This window comes from Kogia breviceps, chromosome 2, assembly GCF_026419965.1.
Source record: "Kogia breviceps isolate mKogBre1 chromosome 2, mKogBre1 haplotype 1, whole genome shotgun sequence".
NCBI classification, from domain to species: Eukaryota; Metazoa; Chordata; class Mammalia; order Artiodactyla; family Physeteridae; genus Kogia; species Kogia breviceps.
In genome coordinates this window covers 76,092,753-76,106,386 of record NC_081311.1, presented here as the reverse complement: position 1 = coordinate 76,106,386, position 13,634 = coordinate 76,092,753, and the positions used below count along the sequence as shown (strand labels likewise).

The following is a 13,634-nucleotide window of genomic DNA, read 5'->3' as shown; positions in this document are numbered from 1 at the left end:
CTTACTTTGCTTAGTATGATAATCTCTAGGTCCATCCATATTGCTACAGATGGCATTATTTCATTCTTTTTTATGGTTGAGTAACACTGCATTGTATGTATGTACCACATCTTATTTATCTATTCCTCTGTCAGTAGATATTTAAGTTGCTCCCATGTCTTGGCTATTGTAAACAGTGCTGCAATGCACGTATCTATTCGGATTATGGTTTTCACTAGGTATATGCCCAGGAGTGGGATTGCTGGATCATATGGTAGTTCTATTTTTAGTTTTTTAAGGAACCTCCATACTCTTCTCCATAGTGGTTGTACCAATTTACATTACCACCAACAGTAGAGATGGGTTTCCTTTTCTCCACACCCTCTCCAGCACTTATTGTTTTTTAGACTTTTTGGTGATAGCCATTCTGACTGGTGTGAGGTGATACACCTCACTGTAGTTCTGATTTGCATTTCTCTGATAATTAGTGATGTTGAGCATCTTTTCTTATGCTTTTTGGCAATCTTTATTTCTTCTTTGGAGAAATGTCTATTTAGATCTTCTGCCCATTTTTTTTTTACATACATAGAGCTGCATGAGCTCTTTGAATATTTTGGAGATTAATCCCTTGTCGGTTACGTCATTTGCAAAGATTTTTCTCCCATTCTTTGGGTTGTTTTTTCATTTTGTTGATGGTTTCTTTTCTGTGCAGAAGCTTTTAAGTTTCATTAGGTCCCATTTGTTTATTTTTGTTTTTATTTCCGTTATGCTAGGAGATGGATCAAACAAGATATTGCTGCAATTTATGTCAAAGAGTGGTCTTCCTATGTATTCCTCTAAGAGTTTTACAGTATCTGGTCTTACATTTAGGTCTTTCATCCATTTTGAGTTTATTTTTGTGTGTGGTGTTAAAGAATGTTCTAATTTCATTCTTTTGCATGTAGCTGTCCAGTTCTCCCAGCACACCATTTTTTGAAGAGTGTCTTTTCTCCATTGTATAGTCTTGCTCCTTTGTTGTACATTAATTTTTTTGTGTGTCACTTAGATGTGATTTACAATTTCACTTCCAAAGGTCCTTTTCAGAAGACGGCTTTTCAATGAATTTTAACACAAAGTGTAGAAATTTGTTTACTAACTCTACTTTTGTCATACATTGGCAATCTCCTTACTATCTAGAGACTAGATGTTATAAAATTGGGACCCATTTGTCCAGTATATACATAATATATACAGTGAAGTTAAATGAAATGCATATAACATACAGAGCAATGGGTAAGTTGAAATGTTCTAGTACTCAGTGGCAAAACATCTTTTGCCATCTTCCCTCCCACCTCCCTCAACCCAATGAACAAGGACAGAGTACACTGTTCACAGGGGAGGTTTAACAATTCCATTTCCAAAGACAGTATTTCCCATCAGTTTTTTAAAGATATTTACAAGAAGCATTATTCTACTGCTTCTACTTTTAAATACATAAAGCACTTCTAAATATCTAGAAAGACTAGATATTTCACATAAGAACTTATTTGTGCACTATGTACACAGCACTGTTAAATAAAATTGCACACATGTAACAATGGTTATAATCTGAGGTATCTTCTAAATATGACCATTTGGGCCTGAACTGTTCCCTCCCTCATTTCCTTCTCTCCACTACCAATCCAGTGGACAAGTACAGGCATGTGTAATCTTAGAGGTGGTTGAGCAAATTCATATCCAAAAGTCATTTACAGAAGATAAGCTTTCCTATGAATTTCAACACAAATTTTACAAAATGTGCTAATTGTACTACTTTTTCATACACTAGCAACCTCTTTAACATCTACAGACTAGATGTTGCAAAATTAGGACTCATTTGTCCATTATATACACTACATACATAGCAAAACAAAATACACATAACATACAAAAAATGGTTTTGTCTGAAAATGTCCAGGTACAAACACACTAGCATATTACCTTTTGCAATTCTTTCCCTCCCATCTCCTCCAAACCACTGAACAAGTTAGATAATACTATACTGCTCACAGAGGTCGTTTAACATTTAACATTCCCAAAGATAGTACTTCCTATGAATTTTAGCAAAAATATATTTACAGAGTGATATTTTACTACCTCTACATTTACCATACATCGGGCACTTCTAAACATACAGCTGGACTAGATGTTTCAAATAAGGACTTAATTTGTCCACTATATACAGAGCAGTCGTGAACAAACTGCACACGTAACAGTTATAATCTGAAAGTGTCTTCACTATATGTGCATTCTAGCCTAATACCAACCCCCTTCCCTTCTCTCCCATCTCCACCAACCCAGAGAGCTATAATGCTCAAGTTTTCAGAAGACAATCTTTCCTAGAAATTTTAACACAAAATATACAAATGTTATTATTTACTAACTCTATTTTTGTCATATTCTGGCAACCTTTATAACATCTAGAAAGACTAGATGTTGTAAATTAGGACTCATTTGTCCATTATATACACTTTATACACAGCAAATTGAAATAAAACGCATGAACATAAAAAAGACAGTAGTTAATCTTGCCTCACTATAAACATACTGGCACAGAGGTCTTTGCACTTCTTTCTCCTCCACCCGACCTTGAACCAGAGCACAAACGCAATGCATACTGTTCAGAGAGGTGGTTTGGCCAAGCTTGCCCCCCTCCAAATAAAGAACAACATTTCATATTAATTTTAACAAAAAGATATTTACAAAATGTCTTTATTACCTCTACTTTTAACATACATCAGGTACTTCAGAACATCTAGAATGACTAGATATTTCAAAAAAGTACTTATTGTCAACTGTATATACAGTAGTGAGGAATAAAATGCACACACAAAAAATTGTAATAGTATGGAAATGTCTTATGACCATTCGGGCATAGAACTTTCTTTTCTTCCTCCTCAAGAGTTTTCCATTTCATGTCCTTTAATCCACTGAACAAATGTGGACCTCTGTGGCTCCTTTCTATTGTTTCTTCATCTCTTTCATTTATTTCTGCTCTGATCTTTATGATTTCTTTCCTTCTAACTTTGGGTTTTGTTTGTCCTTCTTTCTCTAGTTGCTTTAGGTGTAAGGTTAGGTTGTTTGAGATTTTTCTTGTTTCCTGAGGTAGAATTGTATTGCTATAAACTTCCCTCTTAGAACTGCTTTTGCTTAGTCCCAAAGGTTTGGGGGTCATCATGTTTTCGTTGTCATTTGTCTCTAGGTATTCTTTGAATTCCTCTTCACTATCTCCAGTGACCCATTGGTTGTTTAGTAACATATTGTTTAGCCAAGTGTTTGTGTTTTCTACAGTTTTTTGCCTGTAAGTGATTTCTAATCGCATAGCGTTCTGGTCAGAAAAGATGCCTGCTCTGATTTCAGTTTTCTTAAATTTAATGAGGCTTGATTTGTGGCCCCAGATGTGATGTATCCTGGAGAATGTTCCTTGTACACTTGAAAAGAAAGTGTATTCTGCTGCACTGGGAGGGAATGTTCTGTAAATATCAGTTAAGTCCATATGTCATTTAAGGCTGTGTGTCCATATTGATTTTCTGTCTGGATAATCTGTCCATTGATGACAGTGGGGTATTAAAGTCCCTCACTATTATTGTGTTACTGTCAATTTCTTTTTTTATGGCTGTTAGCATTCACCTTATATATTGAGGTGCTCCGTTGTTCAGTGCATATATATTTGCTATTGTTACATCTTCTTGGATTGATTCCTAGATCATTATGTAGTGTCCTTCTTTTTCTCTTTTAACAGTCTTTATTTCAAAGTCTATTTTGTCTGATATGCTTGTTGCTACTCCAGCTTTCTTGTGATTTCCATTTGCATGGAATATCTTTTTGTATCCCCTCACTTTCAGTTTGTATGTGTCCCTAGATCTCAAGTGGGTCTCTTGTAGACAGCATATATACGGGTCTTGTTTTTGCATCCATTTAGCCAGTCTGTATCTTTTGGTTGGAGCATTTAATCCATTGGCATTTAAGGTAGTTATTGATTTGTTTGTTCCTATTGCCATTTTCTGAATATTTTTGGATTTGTTTTTGTAGGTCTTTTTTCTTCTCTTTCTGTTTTGTTCTCTTGAGGTTTGATGACTACTTTAGTGTTATGTTTGGGTTGCTTTTCCTTTTTGTGTCTATCTATTGTAGTTTTTTGGTTTGCAGTTCCCATGTGGTTTTGATATAGTAGTCTATATAAGATTGTTTCAAGTTGCTGGTCTCTGAATTTCAAATGCAATCCCCTTTTCCTGCATTTGTACTCTCCTCTTCTAATGGTTGCTGGTTTTGATATATTTGTGTATGGATGATTTCCTACTTTTACTGTATCCTTCCCTTTACTGGTGAGGTTTCCCATTTGTGATTTTCTTATTTCCAGTTGTGGCCTCTTTTATTCCCCCCCCCTCCCCACCCCCGCCTAGAGGAGTTCGTTTAGCATTTGTTGTAAAACTGGTTTGGTGATGCTAAATTCTGGTAGCTTTTGCTTGTCTGTAAAGCTTTTGATTTCTCCATCAAGTCTGAATTCTCGAGAGCCTTGGTGGGTGGAGTATTCTTGGCTTTAGGTTCCTCTTTTTCATCACTTCAAATATATTGTGTCACTCCCTTCTGGCCTGCAGAGTTTCTGCTAAGAAATCAGCTGATAACCTTGTGGGGATTCCCTTTTATGTTATTTGATGCTTTTCCCTTTTTGCTTTTAAGGTTTTTTTTCTTTGTATTTAATTTTTGTTAGTTTGATTAATATGTGTCTCCGCATGTTCCTTCTTGTGTTTATCCCGGATGGGACTCTCTGCACTTCCTGGACTTGAGTGACTGTTTCCTTTCCCATGTTAGGGAAGTTTTCAGCTATTATCTCTTCAGATATTTTCCCAGGCCATTTATCTTTCTCTTCTTTTTCTGGGACCCCATAATGCAATTGTTGGTGCATTTAATATTGCCCCAGAGACTGTCCCCATTTCTTTTCATTCTTTTTTGCTTTGTTCTGCTCTGTGGAAGTGATTTCCACCACTGTTTTCCAGCTCAGTTATTCATTCTTCCACCTCAGTTATTCTGCTATTGATTCCTTCTAGTATAGTTTTCATTTCAGTTATTGTGTTGTTCATCTCTATTTGTTTGTTCTTTAAGTATTCTAGTTCTCTGTTAAACATTTCTTGTATCTTCTCAGTCTGTGCCTCCATTCTTTTTCTGAGATTTTGCATCATCTTTACTGTCATTACTCTGAATTCTTTTTCAGGTAAATTGTCTATCTCCTTTTCATTTAGTTCTTCTTTGGGTTTTCAGGCTTTTCCTTTGTCTGCAATGTATTTCTCTCTCCTCTCATTTTGTCTAAATTTCTGTGCTTGTGGTCTCCTTTCTGCAGGCTTCAGGATAGTCGTTCCTCTTGCTTCTGGTGTCTGATCCCTGGTGGGTGAGGTTGGTCTAGGGGCTTGTGTAGGCTTCCTCATTGGAGGGACTGGTGCCTGCTGTCTGGTGGGTGGAGCTGGGTCTGGTTCTTCTGGTGGGCAGGACCATGTCAAAGGGTTGGTTTTGAGATGGTTGTGAGCTCAGTACAACTTTAGGCAGCTTGTCTGCTGATGGATGGGGCTGTGCTCCTATCTTGCTGGTTGTTTGACCTGAGGCTTTCCAGCACTGGAGCCTTCAGGCTGTTGGGTGGGGGCAGGTCTTGGTGCCAAAATGGGGACCTCTGGGAGTGCTCATGCTGATCACTATTCCCTGGGGCCTCCATTGCCAGTGTCCTTGACCCCACAGTGAGCTACAGTTGATCCCTGCCTCCCCAGGAGACCCTCCAAGATCCCTAGATAGGTCTGCCAGGTTCCTTTGGAGGCACTGCTTTGTGCTGTTTCCCAGGGCACATGAGGCCTAGTGTGCACGCCCTCCAAGATTGGAGTCTGTTTCCCCCAGCCCTGTGGAGCTCCTGCACTCAAGCCCTTCTGGCCTTCAAGGCTAAATGCTCTAGGGGTTTTTACTCCCAGTGTCAAACCCTCAGACTGTCTTGGAGGGCTATTTTTTTTAATTTAATTATTTTATGTATTTATTTTTGGCTGCACTGGGTCTTAATTGCTGCACATGGGCTTTCTCTAGTTGTGGTTGAGCAGGGGCTACTCTCTTTTGCAGCATGCGGGCTTCTCATTGCAGTGGCTTTTCTGGTTGCGGAGCACGGGCTCTAGGCACACAGGCTTCAGTAGTTGTTGCACGCAGGCTCAGTAGTTGCGGCTCACAGGCTTAGTTGCTCCGCAGCATGTGGGATCTTCCCAGACCAGGGCTCAAACCCTTGTCCCCTGCATTGGCAGGTGGTTTCTTAGCCACTATGCCACCAGGGAAGCCCTGCAGGACTATTTTTATGTGGGAAAGTCCGTGTAGCCCTGCATGGATTTAACATTTTTTGGTCCAAGGGCTGTTTTCAGTATGGGTGTCTGCCATGTTTTTCTTCAGCTTATGCTTATCACCTTGGTAAGAGGTGTGACTGATGTTTTAGTGACCAGATCCTGCACTGGGTATTGAGCGGGGCCTCCTCTTTGCTCTGTGGTTGTCACTGCCCTGTCAGGGGCGGGGTCTGCTCCCAAGTTGTTGTTGAAGAGGCCCCCAGTCTGTTTCTTAGCTGTGTTTCTGATCTGCAGTGCAAGGTAGGCTGTACTGGACCACTTCCACTGGGAGAGAAGCCACTGAGTACACCTCCTCTGCATGTGTTCACTTCTGAGTGTGCTCTGCTGCATCACCCATTGTCCGAGCTAAAAAATTCCACTCTCGCTGGCACTGCTTTCAGCCCCACTTCAACCATGGGTACACCAGCTATTGGCCCTCATGTCTCTCAGGCATTGTTTTCACCAGGCCACCAGCATAGATCCACTGAGGTCAGTTCCCAGGACTGCAGTAATCATGCATCTGGAACCACCGTGGGTGCTGTGGAGGCAACGCAGACTCTGGCCTGGCCAATCTCCCACGTGTACTTGCCCACAAAGTCCATAGCTGTTAAAGCTAGACCCATCTCAGCTGCAGGAACACTTGTTGTCCCTTCAGATGTTCCTGAGGTGCTGAGTTTACAAAGCCAGTCGTCGGGGTGTAATTCCATGGTTCACACAGTGGGAGGAGAGATTTCAGCTCTTCTTTCTTAGTTGCATGGCTCCTGGGGCTCCGCTGTGGTTTCAGCCTCACCTCTGCTCTTGGGCTACCCACAGGCATCTGCTCCTGGAGCACACGAAGCCCTCCCAGGTGGGAAGGGCCTGAGGCAGCAACCAGGGGTGCATGAGCCTGCCCAGGCAGGAGGGGGTAGAGGTGGCCACTGACTGTGGCATGCATGCCCGCCCAGGCGGAAGGGACCGGAGGTGGCCACCGGGGGCACACAAGCCCACTCTGGCAGGAGCCCCTCCTAGTGCCTGCAGAAGCAGCAGCCAGCACATGGGGAAAGAGGCAACAGTAGTGGCCCCACTCTTTGTGTGTCACTCAACAATGATGCTTCGCATCTATGGCAGCCTGGGCCTTTTCCCTGAGCATTCCCAGTTACAGAGCTCCTCACTCCCACCCCTTCATGTTGTCTCCTTGCAGCCAACAGCAGTCCTCTTTTCGGATCTGTTCTCCAAGCACCTTGTTCCAGCCCCCGGCCCCCGCTGTACTGGTGGACACACCTCAGCCTGGGGTGCACAGGGCTGTGGCACAGACCACCTTTATAGGTAGGTCTCACTCTGTCTTGCCTGCCACAGACAGATTGCTGCTTTCTCCTCTAAGCCCCTGAAGCCTGCTCCCCTTTTTCCCAACTGATCTCCCCACTGGTGAGGGGGCTCAAGGTTGTGTCAACCTCTCCTCTCCTTTAGCTCTGCAACAGGGGTGCAGTCCATCCTGTTTCTGGGCTTTTTTTTTTTCCTTTGGTCCTACATGCTTACACGGGGTTCTTTCTTGTCCTTTTAGGTGTCTGAGGACCTCTGCTAATGTTCAGCAGGTGCTCTGTGAGAATTGTACCATTCCATTGGTAGATATACTCTTGATGTATTTTTGGCAAGAGGTGAACTCCACGTCCTCCTACTCCATCGTCTTGACTCCTACCTCTCTTTTACTTTTTAGAGCATATTTAATACAGTTGACTTAAAGCCTTTGTTTAGGAAGTTCAACGTCTGGTCTCAGGGACATTTCTGTCAATTTATATTTTTCCTTTGATCGGGCCATACTTTTTTGTTTCTTTGTTTTTTTGTTTCTTTGTATGCTTTGTGATTTTGTTGTTGTTGAAACTGGACATTTGTATATCATAATGTTGTAATTTTAGAAATTACTTTCTTGCTCTTCTCCAAATTTTGCTGTTCTTGATTGTTGAAGACTACAGTTATCCAAATGACTTTTCCAAACTGCTTTTGTTTTTGCAAAGTCTGTATTTCTTATATGTGGTCACTGAATTCTCTGTTCCTTTAGCTTGTGTTCAGTTAGTGTTTTGAACCAACCCATCATTCTCATATAGGTACAACACTAAAGAAATAGAAAAAAAAATGTTTTTTCCTTGTGATGAGAATGCTTAGGATTTACTACTCTCTTAACTTTCATTTATAACATACAGCAGTGTTACTTATCTTTATCATGTTGTACATTACATCTCTAGTACTTATAACTGAAAGTTTGTATGTTTTGTCTACCTTCATCTAATTCCCCTTTCCCCTCCTCCACACCTCTAGTAGCCACAGATCTGATCTCTTTTTCTATGAGTTGGTCTGTTTTTGAAATATAATTGACTTAGCACTTTTAGTTCCTTGTATCCAACATAGTGATTCTACATTTCTATATGTTTCAAAATAATCACCAGTAATATGTCATTTGTTACTATATGAAGGTATTATATAATTATATTCCCCACACTCTACATTTTATACCTGTGACTCTTTTATTTTGTTAACTGAAAGTTTGCACCTCTTAGTCTCCCTCACCTATTTCTCTCCTTCCCCTACCAACCTCCCCTCTCACAACCACCTGTTTGTTCTTTTTATCTGTGACTCTGGTTATATTTGTTCATTTGTTTTGTTTTTTGGATTCCAGATATAAGTGAAACTATGCAGTATTTGTCTTTCTTTGTCTGACTTATTTCACTTAGCACAGTACCCTCTAGGTACACCCATGTTGTCACAAATGGCAAGAGTTCATTCTTTTTATGGCTGAGTAATATTCCACTATGTATATGTGTATACACACATATACATACCACATTTTCATTATACATTCATCTGTTGATGAACACTTAGGTAGCTTCCATATCTTGGCTGTTGTAAATGATGCTGCAGTGAACATGTGGGACGGGTGAGCGAATATCTTTTCAAATTCGCATTTTTATTTTCTTCAGATAAATAGCCAGTAATAGACAGAAATGGAGTTGTTGGGTTGTATGGTAGTTCTGTTTTTAGTTTTTTGAGGACTCTCCATACTGTTTTCCATAGTGGCTTTACCAGTTTACATTCCCACCACAGTGTGTGAGGGTTCCCTTTTCTTCATATCCTCACCAACACTTGTTATTTGTTTTCTTTTTGGTAATGGCCATTCTGACAGATTTGAGGTGATATCTCATTGTGGTTTTGATTGGCATTTCCCTGATGATCAGTGATGTTGAGCATCTTTTTATGTGTCTATTGGCCATCTGTATATCTTCTTTAGATAAATGTCTGTTCAGTTCTTTGCCTGGGTTTAATTGCATTGTTTTTCCGGTGTCAAATTGTATGAATTCTTTGTATATTTTGGATGTTAACCCCTTGTTGGAGATATCATTTGCAAATGTCTTCTCCCATTCATTAGGCAGCCTTTTCATTTTGTTGATAGTTTCCTTCATTGTACAAAGCTTTTTAGTCTGATATAGTGCCACTGGGTAATTTTGCTTTTGTTTCCCTTGCCTGAGCAGAATATCCAAACCATTGCTAAGACTGATGTCAGAGAGCCCATTTTTTTTAAATTTAATTTTATTTTTTATACAGCAGGTTCTTAATAGTTATCCATTTTATACATATTAATGTATACATGTCAATCCCAATCTCCCAATTCATCACACCACCACCACCCCCTGCCACTTTCCCCCCTTGTTGTCGATACGTTTGTTCAGAGAGCCTATTTTTTGTTTGTTTGTTTTTGCCACAGCACAGCTTACAGAATGTTAGTTCCCTGACCAGGGACTGAACTCATGCCCCCTGCAATGGAAATGCAGAGTCCTAACCACTGTACTGCCAGGGAAGTCCCATGTGTATGTTTTCTTTCTTTTTTTAAAAAAATTTATTTTTGGCTGGTTGGGTCTTCATTGCTGTGTGTGGGCTTTCTCTAGTTGCATTGAGCAGGGGCTACTCTTTGTTGTGGTGTGCGGGCTTATCGTTGCGGTGGCTTCTCTTGTTGTGGAGCATGGACTCTAGGCGCACAGGCTTCAGTAGTTGTGGCTCGCGGGCCTAGTTGCTCCGAGGCATGTGGGATCTTCCCGGACCAGGGCTTGAACCGGGAAGTTCCCGCTGCGTTATTTTTTCTTATAGAAGTTTTATGGTTTCAGGTCTTACATTTAAGTCTTTAATTCATTTTGAGTTTATTTTTTATGGTGTGAGAAAGTAGTCCAGTTTTCCCAGCAAGAAGCTGTCTTTTCCCCCATTGTATATTCTCACCTCCTTTGTGGTAGATCTTCTCATAACACTTTAAATTGTCTCTAGATACCTAATACAATGTAAATGCCATTTAAATAGTTGTAAATACAATGTAAATTCTATATAAATAATTGCCAGTATGTGGCAAATTCAGTTTTGCTTTTTGGAACTCTCTGGAGTTTTTCTTCCCCCAAGTATTTTCATTCTCTGATTGGTTGAATCTGTGGATGTGGAACCTGTGCATGTGGAGGGCCAACTGTATATAGGTATGTTCAAAAAAAAAAGTGTCCTGACTTTATAGAATGGTTGCACTTCAGCTTTGGTCTTCATTAACTGCTGGATCTCCACAGAGTGGAGGTCCACCAAGGTGCCCTAGCAGTCAGTTACTTTGTCAGTGAGTTACTTTGCCAGTCATTCATCTTAGCACCTATGCTGACCTCTGGCCCTGGCTGGAGGGCTTAGAGATTGGTAGTCTCTGGCTGTGGTTGAAAGCTGCTGCTTCTGCCCACTTCTGTGCTTGTATAAATTGTAGGTACCATGCTTCTAGTTTCTTTTGTCTGATACTATTCACTTATATCATCCAGAAGTTGCATAAAATTGTCTTTCTGGTGTATTCTGTTATTGGCACGTTTGTTTGTTCTACTTTTGTTTTATTGTTTCTTCCACTTATATTGTTGGAGGCATCAGAGATAGATGTGTGTTTTAAGTCCACCATCTTTAATTGGAAGTGTCAGTTATTTGTGAAACTGTGTTATTATTTCCCACTATTCTCTTGTCATCTGATTCTGTTCTTACATTTCAGAAAATTTCTTCTCAACCTTCATAGCCTATTTTTCTTTTTTCTGCCAGCCTCTCAAATATTGGTGATCCCTCAAATTCTGTGCTGGTATTTTTTCTTTCCTCAATTTGTCTCCTCTGTGCCGATCTGATTCACTCTGGTGACTCCAGTGACAGAGTTGCAATTTTCACTCAAATTCTTATTTTCATACTACACTTCTAAATTCCAGATTCATCTATCCAACCTTCCAGTTGATATTTCTACTTCCATGTTCTGAAGATATCTGGCATACTGTATGTCTAGCATCTGTTTCATTGTCACTGCGTCTATCCTGCCCTTCCTCCTGTTTCCCCAGACTTGACAAAAGAGGTTTCCAGAACCTCCAAGGCAGATCATGCAGACCCTCTGGGAGTACTCTTCCTCTCTCTCTTTGCTCAGCAAGTTCCCTGTTTAGCATCTCTGCTAATAATATAGGCGACTCCCCTCTTAATGTAGGCGATCCAGCACAGATATTTACAGCGTTGGGACTACAGCATGTGAATTGCCCAGTGGGCAGGTACCTTTCCAGGACATGCACAGGACTCAAATGTTGTTACAGAAACTGAAAGGTCCTCCTTAGAGGACCTTTGGATATCAGTATTTTCCCTCAATTAGAATCCAGAATGAAAAGTTCAGGTGTGGACTCTGGGATTGGAGAAAGTGTACACATCTCTAGTGGAACTCGCACAGTAAATAGTGACAGATTGCAAACACTGCCCTCAAACATTCTCTCCTGCCTTCCTTAGCTTGGTACAGCTCTGTCTGCAACAAGATCCTGAGAAAAGGCCATCAGCAAGCAGTGTATTATCCCATGTTTTCTTCATACAGCCTTATTTTGAGTTTCTTTAGCAGATGAAGGAAGAAAGCCAGAGTTCAGCACTTACACTGTTGCCTCCTGCTTGTCACAGGCCATCCACAGCACCACCTCCAGCCTCACCTTGGACTGAGCTGGAATGGGATTTTCCTGATGACAAAGATTCAAACTGGGAATTCTGGGGCCACCAAATGTCCTATATACTTGACACTTCCTCCCTGCTGCTTTTTCTTCTGTATTGCTAGGTACAAATACTAGAATTATACTTGAAAATACAGCTGGGTGCACTGGAGAATCATTTAGAACCACTCTGTTCAAAGGAGCATGAGTTTATAGCCCCTTTGGTTACCTCAGAGTGCTATTATAACTCCAGGGAAACTTTGGAATTATTAATCTAACTACATTTAGTGTCATCTGTTCTCCAAATTTTTTTCCCAAGCTGTGACTAGCTCTTCTTTTTGATCTCTCAATATAATTTTTGAGCCAGTTAAATTTTTCAGCATTTTGCTGCCCTCAGGAGAATGAAGCCTCAGAGGACAATGCTTCCAAGTACATTTTTTACTTCCAGATTCTCTAGCCTTTTTAATCAGCTATGTTAAATCAACAGGCTAGTTTATCCTGGCATCAAACCCATTTTTGATAGAAGGGGAAGTGTTTATACTTTCCCATTTTCTTCTGTTAATACTAACGGTATTAACAGAAGAAAATGGGAAAGTATAAACACTTCCCCTTCTATCAAAAACGGAGTGTCACACAATTAAATGATTCACTTGAAAAAAAAAAAAAAACTTTGGGATCATTCCTTCCTTGGCAAAAATTAGTTTATATAACTAGGACGGAAGTATGTATTTCCATTTCACTATTGGCTTCATGCTATTCACAGCAATGACCTAGGGTAAGTGGAGATGGGGGAAGAGAGAGAGGCTGTGCCCTAAGGGAGTGTGCAAGATAATTCTGCATACATAATATACTGTCAGTCCTTTAGGGCATGGGAAGAAAATATTAGCTTATTTATTTACATTTTTATCTGAAAAGTAACAGAATTAAGCTCTCCTCATATGTGAATTGACAGTATTTAATTTATAGATAAATATAAATAAGACTGGTGGTTCCTCAAGAATTTTGTGGATTAGATGAGTGATGAAATATTTGGAGATCACCAACAGAATTTAAGCCAAATATATTCCCTAGTTTCCTCCCCTGAACCTTTTGCCCCTGCCTCTGCAGCCTTTATCTCATCACAGGTTCAGACCTGCTCTCCTGTCCTGTTGTACAGTCCATTGACTTGCCACATTTTTCAGGTCTTCTTAACATTTCTTGCAGTTTTGCTGCATATTTGCAAAGAAACTACTGTTTATATTTAAGCACTGAAAGTTTTATCTGCTCAGTGAAATCCAGGGTGCTGACACTCTCACATGAACTTGCACAGAACCCCTTTATGATCTGTCTG

General features: G+C 40.4%; 1 protein-coding gene across 1 annotated transcript in view; it reads left to right on the top strand.

The window, feature by feature from the left end:
- Positions 1-13,634, top strand: part of LOC131751363 (zinc finger protein 37A-like) — a 56,904-nt gene that overhangs the window by 22,161 nt on the left and 21,109 nt on the right. The gene's annotated exons all lie outside the window — the stretch shown is intronic.